The following is a 12030-nucleotide window of genomic DNA, read 5'->3' on the forward strand; positions in this document are numbered from 1 at the left end:
CCCCACTCAGTGCAGGCCATGTCCTCTGGTTCTGCTGTTCTGGACAAGGTGTAATAGCTTGTCATGGTCTACATTATTGAGTCCCTTTAGAATCCTAAAAACAGCATCACATCACCTCTCAACATCCTTTTTTCTGGTGAGAACATGCCCAATTTACATTAAATTTACATTTAATTGTTCCTCATAATCCATTCCCTCCAACCCCTCAATCATTCTGGTTGCTTTCTTCTGTATCCTTTCAATAGCTGCAATATCCTTTTAATACTGCGGTGACCAGAACTGTACACAGTATTCTAAGTGCAGTCGCACCAATTGACGTAATAAAGACTCACTACGCACTTGGTTGAACATAAAGCAAGGCTTTAATCGACTTGTAACAAAACATGGAGGTCTAGTTAGTAGTCACTAGCTTCCTGTTTCCAGATTGTCTCTGGCCAAGTTGGGCCCACGCCTGAGTATTTATACTCCTCGGACGGCGCCCTCAGCTGGCCATCCAGTAGTACTTCCTGAGTTACTACTTGTAGAAGTTGCGATTCATGACACCAATGATGTATAAAGTGGCAGGATTAGCTCGCTATTTTGGCTCAATATTGACCTTTTAAATACATCTCAACATCTAATTTGCTTTACTCAGTGCCACTGGTTGCGATAGCTTCTATTTATTGTTAATTACGACCCCCAGATCTCTCTCATTTTCCATTCGCATTATTTTATTTTCTTTGAAGTAATACCTGGCTTCCTAGCTGGCAATTAGCTAATCCCTTATGGTTAAACTGCAGTTCAATTATTACTCATGTGTTCATAAGAACATAAGAAATAGGAGCAGGAGTAGGCCATTTGGCCCCTCGAGCTTGCTCCGCCATCCATTAAGATCATGGCCGATCTTCTACCTCATCTCCACTTTCCTCCACTATCCCCATATCCCTTGATTCCCTTAATAGTCAAAAATCTATCGATCTCTGTCTTGAATATACTCACCGACTGAGCCTCCACAGCCCTCTGGGGTAGAGAATTCCAAAGATTCACCACCCTCTGAGTGAAGAAATTTCTCCTCATCTCAGTCCTAAATGGCCGACCCCTTATTCTGAGACTGTGACCCCTGGTTCTAGACTCCCCAGCCAGGGGAAACATCCTCCCTGCAACTACCCTGCCAAGCCCTGTAAGAATTCATCTTCAGTAGACAGTTATTTTCCTGCATATGCTTAGTATCCTTTCAATAGCTGCAATATCCTTTTAATACTGCGGTGACCAGAACTGTACACAGTATTCTAAGTGCAGTCACTTTCATTTCTCCAGTAGTGCCAGATTGAGTTCTGAGTTTCGTAAATTTTATCTTCTCTGTAAACACTTGTGATAACTAGCATTAAATTGCTGGAAATAATCCAGCAGCACTTTATCGTGCTACCTTGTAGAATTTAAGCATTACCGTGCTGCTTTGGTGGCGGTGCCTATTTTGTTGGTTCCATTTAATGAAAATGAAGCAATCTGCTGCTTCTGGAGCAGGGCAGACACACTTATGCTTCACTGGAGGCAACAACAGCCAATATGAAGGTTGCCACAAGCAGTCCTGGCTGCCTGTTTTCTTCTGTGGGTGCACAGACCATCCCTATATGTGAACGTCACAATTTGCACAACGGTGAATACACAAGATTGTTGTCGGTTGCTGCTGATGCTGTGGAATCTGCAGTGTCAATCTGTGGTGGGAGAAGATTCTGCAGCACTGAGAGCTCCAGTATATAAACAAAGGCTGATTAAACTCCACCAGTATTTTGCACACTTGGGGACTCCCTGACCCATGGCTATTGACTACCAGTGCCTCAGCTCTCTGGACTTAGTAAGTGCAGTGAATCCCTTCAGAAAGAGAGCGTGCACTTCGTATTGGGCAAACAGAAACTCTACTTGTGTCGATCTGTCAATCGCTTGGTTTGGAGTCTCTTAAACATTTTAATTAGTTTTTGCACATGTCGGACACTCGGCTGACCAAAGGAGAGTGGGTTTTTGTTTACATTGCATCTACTTTTTATAGTAGTAAATCTCCCATGGTGTTGCACAGTTGGATGAAATGATGCATCTTTTAGCTGTGTTTGTTGTGTCTAATGTTTTATCTGTATGTCTTTGTTCTTGTAATATTTTTTTCCTCGAGGTGTCATGTTTCGGGAGTTCTGATCATTATTTTCTTCTTGCAAAGGATTTTGGTATTGCAGTGTGTTTAAATGTTCGATTTTTAAAACAAAGTGTACCAACACAACTGCACTGAAAATGCCAATGAGCCAAGTATTGATGTTGTTTCTCTAAAGACTGAAAACAATAAGCAATTCACTAGCCTATCTTGGTAATTGGTTAATACCATTGTTTTGGCAAGTCATTGGTCCTGGACATTCAGCATGGGATGTCTGGCGTGGGCCCTCAGATGTGAACGTGGGGAGATAAAATCGGGACAGAAACACGTACAGTCAGGTTCTTAGACAGAATGCTACAAAGGCAGCACAACCCGAGAACAATAAAGAAGTACTGAAGGATCTTTTAAGTCCAGATGACTTTGATACATGATGCTGATGAAATAAATGTTTAACGTTGGCCTGACTTACTTTAAGCCAACAAGGGGGGACTGTAAGGAAAGGGTTAATCTTTATATTGTAGTAATATTAGCTTTTAGCTTTTGCCTGTGAGTCTCTTAGAAGAATGCAAGTGTAATCCTAAGACAGACTTGCTTTATTTTAATATAGATGCAGTGAACCGCAATGGCCAGTTTAGACAGTAAACCTAATTAAAAGACATTCCAGCCAGAGAGCTTTAATTAATAAGTTATTGCACAGGCATAGAACAGGCAAGAGAAGCTTTCTTTGTTTACTCAAGCCTTGAAAGATAAAAGACCTGCCTGAGAAAGCTAGGGAGTGTAACAAGTTAAGGAGTTACGGATCTGTATGCTGCACGGACAGAACTCATCTAATCAGAGTTGAATGATAGCTATGTATTAGGTACTGCTACGGAACATCCAAATTGTCAAGTACAAGTGGTGGAAAAGGGTATAAAGAGCGGGTGTTGGAACGGATACTTTGGAATTCGAAGGGCTGGCCCACCAAGTACACCGAGCTTGGAACTCTTAACATGTTTTGAATTTCCCGGCTAAAACTCTCAAGGTTTCGTTGTAAGTATTCCTGTTAAGTGTATGTTTAATTATCGTCAATAATAGTTATTATTGATGACTCTGTGAATGTCTGACAATCAGTGCTGTGAACCCTATTATTTTGAGGAGTACCTTAAAGTAAGGACACCCGTTTGCTTAACAATTCGATGGGTGTTCCAAGTGTAGGTGCACCATCTGTTGGAGCCCTCTTATTTTTGTCAAGTTTGACTGCAAATTTCTGCTTTCCCGAAAGAACTAGCTATTTGACGGTTTAATCGATTATGTTGTAAAGCGGGAATCAGTGGAAATATTTTGCAATGATACGTAATGGGTTACCGATAGGTGGTGGCACAGGGGTTGACATCAGCCTGGGAGAATGTTCCCAATGGGGCCCCACAGGGGTCTGTTTTGGGACATCATTTGTTTAACATTGTCATAAATGATCTGTGGCTAGGAGTCACAAGCACAATGGCTAAATTTGCACATGATACAAAGCTAATGAAGATGGCAGCCTCCAAAGCTGAACAAGATAAGCAATAGAACGATTTAACTATACTTGGGAATTGGACAGACAAGTGATCGATAAAATTCAATGTAGAGAAATGCAAAGTACTTCACATGGAGAGAAAATCCAGGACGGGTCTAAGGGACTATTACTTAAATGGAAGGAAAATAATGTGCATGGAAAATGAAAGGAATCTGGCAGGCTTGTTGACAATAAATAGAAGCTATCGCAACAATGCTCGGTGGCAGTAAGTAAATCTGATGTTGGGATTTATTAAAGGGTCAATATTGAGTCGAAATAGTGAGATAATCTTGACACTTTACAAATCATTGGTGTGACCACACTTCGAATACTGTGTACAGATCTGGTTGTCGCAGTACGCAAAGGATATTGCAGCTATTGAAAGGATACAGAAGAGAGAAACCGGAATGATTGAGGGAATGGAGGGATTGGATTATGAAGAATGATTGTGTAGGTTGGGCATGTTCTCACCAGAAAGGAGAGGGCTGAGAGGTGATGTGATTGCTGTTTTTAGGGTTCTAAAGGGACTGAATAATGTAGATCGTGACGAGCTGTTTCAACCTTGTACAGACCTTGCGCTTGAAGGGGGTTAAATTCAGAACTAATCTGCAGAAACATTATTTCAGTGAGCAAGAGATAAGCCGATGGAACAGGCTCCCTAAGGAGATGGTGGAAGCAAATAGTGTTGATTCATTCAAATGAAAATTAGATTGATTTCTTTCAGAAAATATTTTAGGATACAGTAATTTGGGGCATGACATCTGGTAAGTGCAGCATGCTTAGGAGGAGCAGGTGATTTTGGATCTATTGTTCCCAAAGCTTTCCACCACTGAAGTTTCATTACCTCATGTTGCAGATTAATCGATGGAAATTGACTGCCATGATTAGTCAACAACTCTATTATCATATCATGCATCTTCCAGGATAATAGAGGGTGAACTAGATGGTCTAGCAGTTCCTATGTATTCTGGAGAGGCTGCTTAACTATAGAGTTCCTCCAATATACGGTCTTTTGTGATGTTTTTTGTTTAAACATGTTTGCCTATTTTTACTTAAAGTATACATCATATCTGGTGCTTGGAATTAAAAGCAATGGATTAGCTGGATACTGTAAAGTTTGTGCCTGCTTTGATTACTGTTAAGGATGGGACTGTCATAATGCTGGAGATGCAGCCCTCTCCCAACCTTCTTTCAGCTTTGAAACTGAAGGATTTGGGAGCTGAGCCTCAGCTGGCATTGTCTGCAGCCACGCTGCCGGCAGCTAAAGCTAGCCGGATGGAAGTTGCATACACATGCACTTCTTTATGGGGTGAGATTTTTTTTTTTAATGCTGTGAGTGGCTGCTCAAGGTTGCTGAAGAGCAGATTGCTTCCCCTCCCCCACACCAACTGCATCCCGTTGATTTGGGGGAGAAATCATGTGATAGGCGTGAGGCCAAATAATAGAGCCGAACACGCACAGCTTGAAACGTGGAGCATCGCTGCGGAAATGTACGATTAGTGGCAGTGAGTTTTGGATGGAGCTCAAAGCATTTCAAGTGCAACACATGGGGTGCGGTGGTTTAACTACTGTTTCACTGATGTTTGCGGTGTTATAACGCTTTTTTTTTTATTCGTTCACGGGATGCGGGCGTCGCTGGCGAGGCCGGCATTTATTGCCCATCCCTAATTGCCATTTCAGAGGGCAGTTAAGAGTCAACCACATTGCTGTGGGTCTGGAGTCACATATAGGCCAGACCGGGTAGAGATGGCAGATTTCCTTCCCTAAAGGACATTAGTGAACCAGATGGGTTTTTATGACAATCCGGTAGTTTTGTGGTCACCATTATTGATACTAGCTTTTTATTCCAGATTTACTTATTTAACTGATATCTGAACTCATATCTCCGGATCATTAGTCTAGGCCTCTGGATTACTAGTCTGGTAACATAACCACTGTGTCACTGTTCCCAACTGTTGTATAAGAATAATTTAGAAATCTGTGGTAATAAAAACAGAAAATGCTGGAAATACTCAGCAGGTCAGGCAGCATCAGTGGAGAGAGAAACAGTTAACGTTTCAGGTCGATGACTCTTCGTCAGAAATCTGAGGGTTTGCCTCACCCACAGTTGTTTCGCTCCTGCAGGGAAAGATCCTTTTTTTGTCGTACCCATAGGCTGTCCAGCTGAAATTCGTAACTCATGTATGAATTCATGGCAAAGACCACGATACTGTTTCTCAATGCAATCATATGTTGTACCATTGGGCCAGCACTCTTCATACAGAAAGAAAAAATGACTTGCATTTATATAGCACCTTTCATGACCCCCGAACGTCTCAAAGCGCTTTACAGCCAATGAAGTACGCTTTTTTTGAAGTGGAGTCACTGTTGTAATGTAGGAAATTTGCGCACAGCACGGTCCCACAAACAGCAATGTGATAATGACCAGATAATCTGTTTTTGTTATGTTGATTGAGGGATAAATATTGGCCCAGGACACCGGGGAGAACTCCCCTGCTCATCTTTGAAATAGTGCCATGGATCTTTTGGGCTGGATTTTGATACTGGGGTGGGCTGGGGTCGTGTAATCCGCATTTCGTGTTAGCCACCTGATTCTAAATCGATGTGGGAGAATGATGTGATTTTAACTTAATTGGCCAATTGAGTTCCAGCGTGTGGGAACCCATGGCCAATGAGTTTTTCCAGTCTGAAAGTCGCCTCCGATGACGTCATCATTGCTGCTGCATTTAAGGTCCGCAACAAGCCTTGCTTCTTCTGCAGACTGCAACCTTTTGGCCTTTGCAGTGAGAGGCACCTGCAGGAAGAATGGCCAGGCAGAGAGCTAGGTCTGCACCCCACTTCGATGACGTTGCCCTGCAGGCTTTAGTGGAGGGAGCAAGAGCACATAAAGAGGTGCTCTTCCCTTCTTCAGGGAGGAAGAAGCCTCCCCAGCAAACCAAGGCTATGTGGGTCCAGGTGGCCCAGGAGGTGAACTCGTTGTCAGTAACCCGCAGAACCTGGCTTCAGTGCAGGAAGAGATTTCATGACCATCTGCGCACTGGAAAAGTGAGTATGAATTTCCCATCACCCTCAATCTGATCCCCATTGCCTCTCCTCACCAGCACTCAGCTTTAGCAATCTCTTCCTCCACATCCCACTTGACACTGACATCCATGCACCCTTACCCATTCCCTCTCTCTCTATGGTCACATTCACCTAACTATTCGACTATGCAGCCCTCACACTTCCTATCACTGTGATGCTATGAAAACAACTGACAACACACAGGGAGGGCCCTTGGTCTTGCCACCTCACTCCATCTTTGTCTCCTTCTAAGCATCTATGCTATGGGTCTCTACACTCACTCCTTCCTTCTCACTCAACCTCCACTTGTCTCCCTCATTGCAGGAAAAGAGAGCTCACAATAAGAGAGAAAGAGCGAGGACAGGAGGAGGGCCACCCTCAGTAGCCCACCTCACCCCCTGGGAGGATGCGATGCTGGAGATTGTGGGAGTGGAGGAAGATGCGCAAGTGGGGGATGGACAGACGGGTGCATCAAGGCAAGCTGGTGACAGAATAGTTTTCCATCTCTCTCACTGACATTGCATGAGTTGCTGATAATGATTCTGATGCTCTAACAGATTGACTTATGATCATCTGCAATATGCAATGTGCATGTAACCTTGGCCTCACATCTCTGACTCTTTCCTTTACTCCCCCACAGGACCATCGCAAGCACCCGTCCCCACTAGCCAGGAGGAACAGCCTGAGCATCCAGACTCCTCAGAAGAAGCTGCAACCTCTGAGGGCACAGCGTCAGCAGAATTCACCGCACCCAGCACCAGCGCAGACACTCACACCTCGGTGGGACCATCGCGAGATAGAGTAGTGTTGTCACCTGGTGTATCACAGCTCACAAGTGAGCATCAGCAGATTGTGGAGACAGGGACAGCAGTGGAGAGTCCTAGTCAGAGGGTGCAGGACTCTGCCAGCTCGGCTCAGCTGCATGTCGACCCTCTGCCTCTGGGTCCATCCACAAGATCAGCGGTGCTGGAACTCCAGGAACAGGTGCAGGGGTCTCTGGCAGGTTTTGTCTCCAGAATTGCTGCGAGTGTGGAGCGAATGGAGGAGTCCATTGTGAACATGAGCAGAGCCTTTGTGGAGTCATTGGCGCATGAACGCATCACCATGGAAAGAATGGCAACCTCCATGGAGGTGATAAGTCGCCAGAGTGCAGAAAACATGGTGAGTGTTCTGAATAGAATGACATCTCTGGAGGAGCGATGGTCATCTATTGAACAGAGAAACCAGACCATCATGGAAGTCCTTCTGAGTAGGACTGCCAGTGCAGATACGGGTCCCCATGGCCCCCCTGATGTGCAGCAAAGTGCTCTCAAGCCACTTGCAAGCGCTGAGAGGGACCTGACCCATGAAAGGGAAGTTGGTGGCAGACATCAAGGAAGTGGGGGCTCCTCTCCAAGCGCTCACACTTTCATCAGAGCCCCACCAGAGTCCACACCCATCTGAGATCGGCGTCTCAACTCCTGCACAGCCGCAGGAGCAGCAGACTGTTGACGAGCCCTCACAGGTTCGCAACCCTAGAGGACGCCCGCCAAAGGTGTCGAGACAGGAGCAGCAAGAAAGTGAGCAAGGGGCCTCCACATCTGCTGAAGCCACAGGAGAAGCACCATGTAGGAGCACGTGTAAGAGAAAGATACTGCACAAATAGTCACAAGGGTAGTCACTTGGGTGAAATTTGATGTTTTATGTTAAAAAGCCATCAGATGATTACTGTAAATAAAAAATCTGATGGCTACTGCTGTAGTTGTGGCGTGTGTCATTTCGCGAATGGGACTTCCACATTGAGGGCTTAGGATTACTTGGCATATGCCTCAGTTGAGGAAGCGTTCAGTGAAGGTGGCCACAAAAGGGTTAAAATCACAAAGGCCTATCTAAATGGCATTATGGAGGCAATTTAGTGCTTGTTAAGGGCCTATCACGCCTCTTGGAGACGGGACCAGTAGACACAATTTAATGAAAATTGCTTGGAGGCGGGGTGGAGGTGGGGTTGGGCCCACCCGCCCGTTTTCCCGTTTTTGCAATTTTAACCTCCCACACGCCTCCAATTCCGCCTCAACGGCCCAATGAAAATCGAGCCCTTTATGTCCACCTGAGAGAGCAGACGGAGCCTCGGTTTAACTGAGCACTCCCTCAGCACTGCACTAGAGTGTCAGCCTAGCTTTATGTGCTCAAGTCCCTGGAGTGGGACTGGAACCCACAACCTTCTGACTCAGAGGCAAGTGTGCTACCCACTGAATCACAGCTGTCACTGACATAGAATGATACAGCACAGAAGCATGCCATGCGACCCATCATACCTATGGAGGCTGTTTGGTAGAGCTATCCAACTAGTCCCACTCCCCCGTAGAGCTATCCAACTAGTCCCACTCCCCTGTAGAGCTATCCAACTAGTCCCACTCCCCTGTAGAGCTATCCAACTAGTCCCACTCCCCCATAGACCTATCCAACTAGTCCCTCTCCCCCATAGACCTATCCAACTAGTCCCACTCCCCCATAGACCTATCCAACTAGTCCCACTCCCCCGTAGAGCTATCCAACTAGTCCCACTCCCCCGTAGAGCTATCCAACTAGTCCCACTCCCCCGTAGAGCTATCCAACTAGTCCCACTCCCCCGTAGAGCTATCCAACTAGTCCCACTCCCCCGTAGAGCTATCCAACTAGTCCCACTCCCCCGTAGAGCTATCCAACTAGTCCCACTCCCCCGTAGAGCTATCCAACTAGTCCCACTCCCCCGTAGAGCTATCCAACTAGTCCCACTCCCCCGTAGAGCTATCCAACTAGTCCCACTCCCCCGTAGAGCTATCCAACTAGTCCCACTCCCCCGTAGAGCTATCCAACTAGTCCCACTCCCCCGTAGAGCTATCCAACTAGTCCCACTCCCCCGTAGAGCTATCCAACTAGTCCCACTCCTCAGAGCTATCCAACTAGTTCCTCTCCCCCGTAGAGCTATCCAACTAGTCCCACTCCCCCGTAGAGCTATCCAACTAGTCCCTCTCCCCCGTAGAGCTGTCCCACTCCCCCGTAGAGCTATCCAACTAGTCCCTCTCCCCCGTAGAGCTATCCAACTAGCCCCACTCCCCCGTAGAGCTATCCAACTAGTCCCTCTCCCCCGTAGAGCTATCCAACTAGTCCCACTCCCCCGTAGAGCTATCCAACTAATCCCACTCCCCCGTAGAGCTATCCAACTAGTCCCACTCCCCCGTAGAGCTATCCAACTAGTCCCTCTCCCCCGTAGAGCTATCCAACTAGTCCCACTCCCCCGTAGAGCTATCCAACTAGTCCCTCTCCCCCGTAGAGCTATCCAACTAGTCCCACTCCCCCGTAAAGCTATCCAACTAGTCCCTCTCCCCGTAGAGCTCTCCAACTAGTCCCACTCCCCCGTAGAGCTATCCAACTAGTCCCACTCCCCCGTAGAGCTATCCAACTAGTCCCACTCCCCCCTTGGGCTATCCAACTAGTCCCACTCCCCCGTAGAGCTATCCAACTAGTCCCACTCCCCCATAGAGCTATCCAACTAATCCCACTCCCCCGTAGAGCTATCCAACTAGTCCCACTCCCCCGTAGAGCTATCCAACTAATCCCACTCCCCCGTAGAGCTATCCAACTAGTCCCACTCCCCCGTAGAGCTATCCAACTAGTCCCTCTCCCCCGTAGAGCTATCCAACTAGTCCCACTCCCCCGTAGAGCTATCCAACTAGTCCCTCTCCCCGTAGAGCTATCCAACTAGTCCCTCTCCCCGTAGAGCTATCCAACTAGTCCCACTCCCCCGTAGAGCTATGCAACTAGTCCCACTCCCCCGTAGAGCTATCCAACTAGTCCCACTCCCCCGTAGAGCTATCCAACTAGTCCCTCTCCCCCGTAGAGCTATCCAACTAGTCCCACTCCCCCGTAGAGCTATCCCACTAGTCCCTCTCCCCCGTAGAGCTATCCCACTAGTCCCTCTCCCCCGTAGAGCTATCCAACTAGTCCCACTCCCCCGTAGAGCTATCCAACTAGTCCCACTCCCCCGTAGAGCTATCCAACTAATCCCACTCCCTGTAGAGCTATCCAACTAGTCCCTCTCCCCCGTAGAGCTATCCAACTAGTCCCACTCCCCCGTAGAGCTATCCAACTAGTCCCTCTCCCCCGTAGAGCTATCCAACTAGTCCCTCTCCCCCGTAGAGCTATCCAACTAGTCCCACTCCCCCGTAGAGCTATCCAACTAGTCCCTCTCCCCCGTAGAGCTATCCAACTAGTCCCTCTCCCCCGTAGAGCTATCCAACTAGTCCCACTCCCCCGTAGAGCTATCCACCTAGTCCCACTCCCCCGTAGAGCTATCCAACTAGTCCCACTCCCCCGTAGAGCTATCCACCTAGTCCCACTCCCCCGTAGAGCTATCCAACTAGTCCCACTCCCCCGTAGAGCTATCCAACTAGTCCCACTCCCCCATAGAGCTATCCAACTTCCTTCAAGAATTTATCCAATTCCCTTTTGAAAGTTACTATTGAATCTGCTTCCACCGCCCTTCCAGGTAGTGCATTCCGGATCACAACAACTCGTTGTGTAAAAAAATGTTTCCTCATTTCGCCTCTGGTTCTTTTGCCAATCACCTAAAATCTGTGTCCTCTGGTTACCGACCTTTCTGCCAGTGGAAACAGTTTCTCCTTATTACTCTATCAAAACCATTACAATTTTCATTTTTTTTACACAGCTTTGCTAATTTTGTAGTAAGTTGAAAGTTCTACCACATTTACAAACATACGAACAATGACGGACATAAAAGACCCACTGGTCAGGCCTGCCCCACACAATTGAGATACCTTGTGTATCACAATATACACACTCTCCACCTCACCCAAAAACCTTGTGATCTCCCAGGAGAGGCGAAAAACCAGATAAAAACCCAGCCCAATTTTTGAGAGGCTGGGGATGTAATCTGGGAAATTCCTCACTGACCCCCTAGGTGATCGAAACTAGTCCAGGAGATTACCCTGGCCCTGAATTTCTTGACGTACCTAACTTTGTAAGAGGTGATCTCTGCCTGAGCCAGAAACTGGTCCAGCTCTTGCTTGGAGGAATTCAACAATTCGACGTCCACCACACTAAAGAACCACCTCCTGACATCTAACCTAGATCTGGTTTTATACAACTTAAATGTGTGACCCCTGGACCTCCCTAACCTGTTTAATTGGAACAAACTGTTAATTCGAGCACAATCTATTCCCTTCATCATTATAAACCTCTAAGATCACCTCTAAGTTTATGCTTCTTTAAAGTGTAAAGTCCCAGCTCTTTTAGACTATCTTGATAAGTAAGATGCTTTAAACTGAGAATTAAT

At 46.7% G+C, this 12030-nt stretch overlaps 1 protein-coding gene across 4 annotated transcripts in view; it reads left to right on the forward strand.

The window, feature by feature from the left end:
* efl1 (elongation factor like GTPase 1) overlaps positions 1 to 12030 on the forward strand; it is a 369111-nt gene that overhangs the window by 257491 nt on the left and 99590 nt on the right. The gene's annotated exons all lie outside the window — the stretch shown is intronic.

The sequence above is a fragment of the Somniosus microcephalus genome, chromosome 27, assembly GCF_052327205.1.
Source record: "Somniosus microcephalus isolate GS21.2 chromosome 27, FLI_Smic_1.0, whole genome shotgun sequence".
NCBI classification, from domain to species: domain Eukaryota; kingdom Metazoa; phylum Chordata; class Chondrichthyes; order Squaliformes; family Somniosidae; genus Somniosus; species Somniosus microcephalus.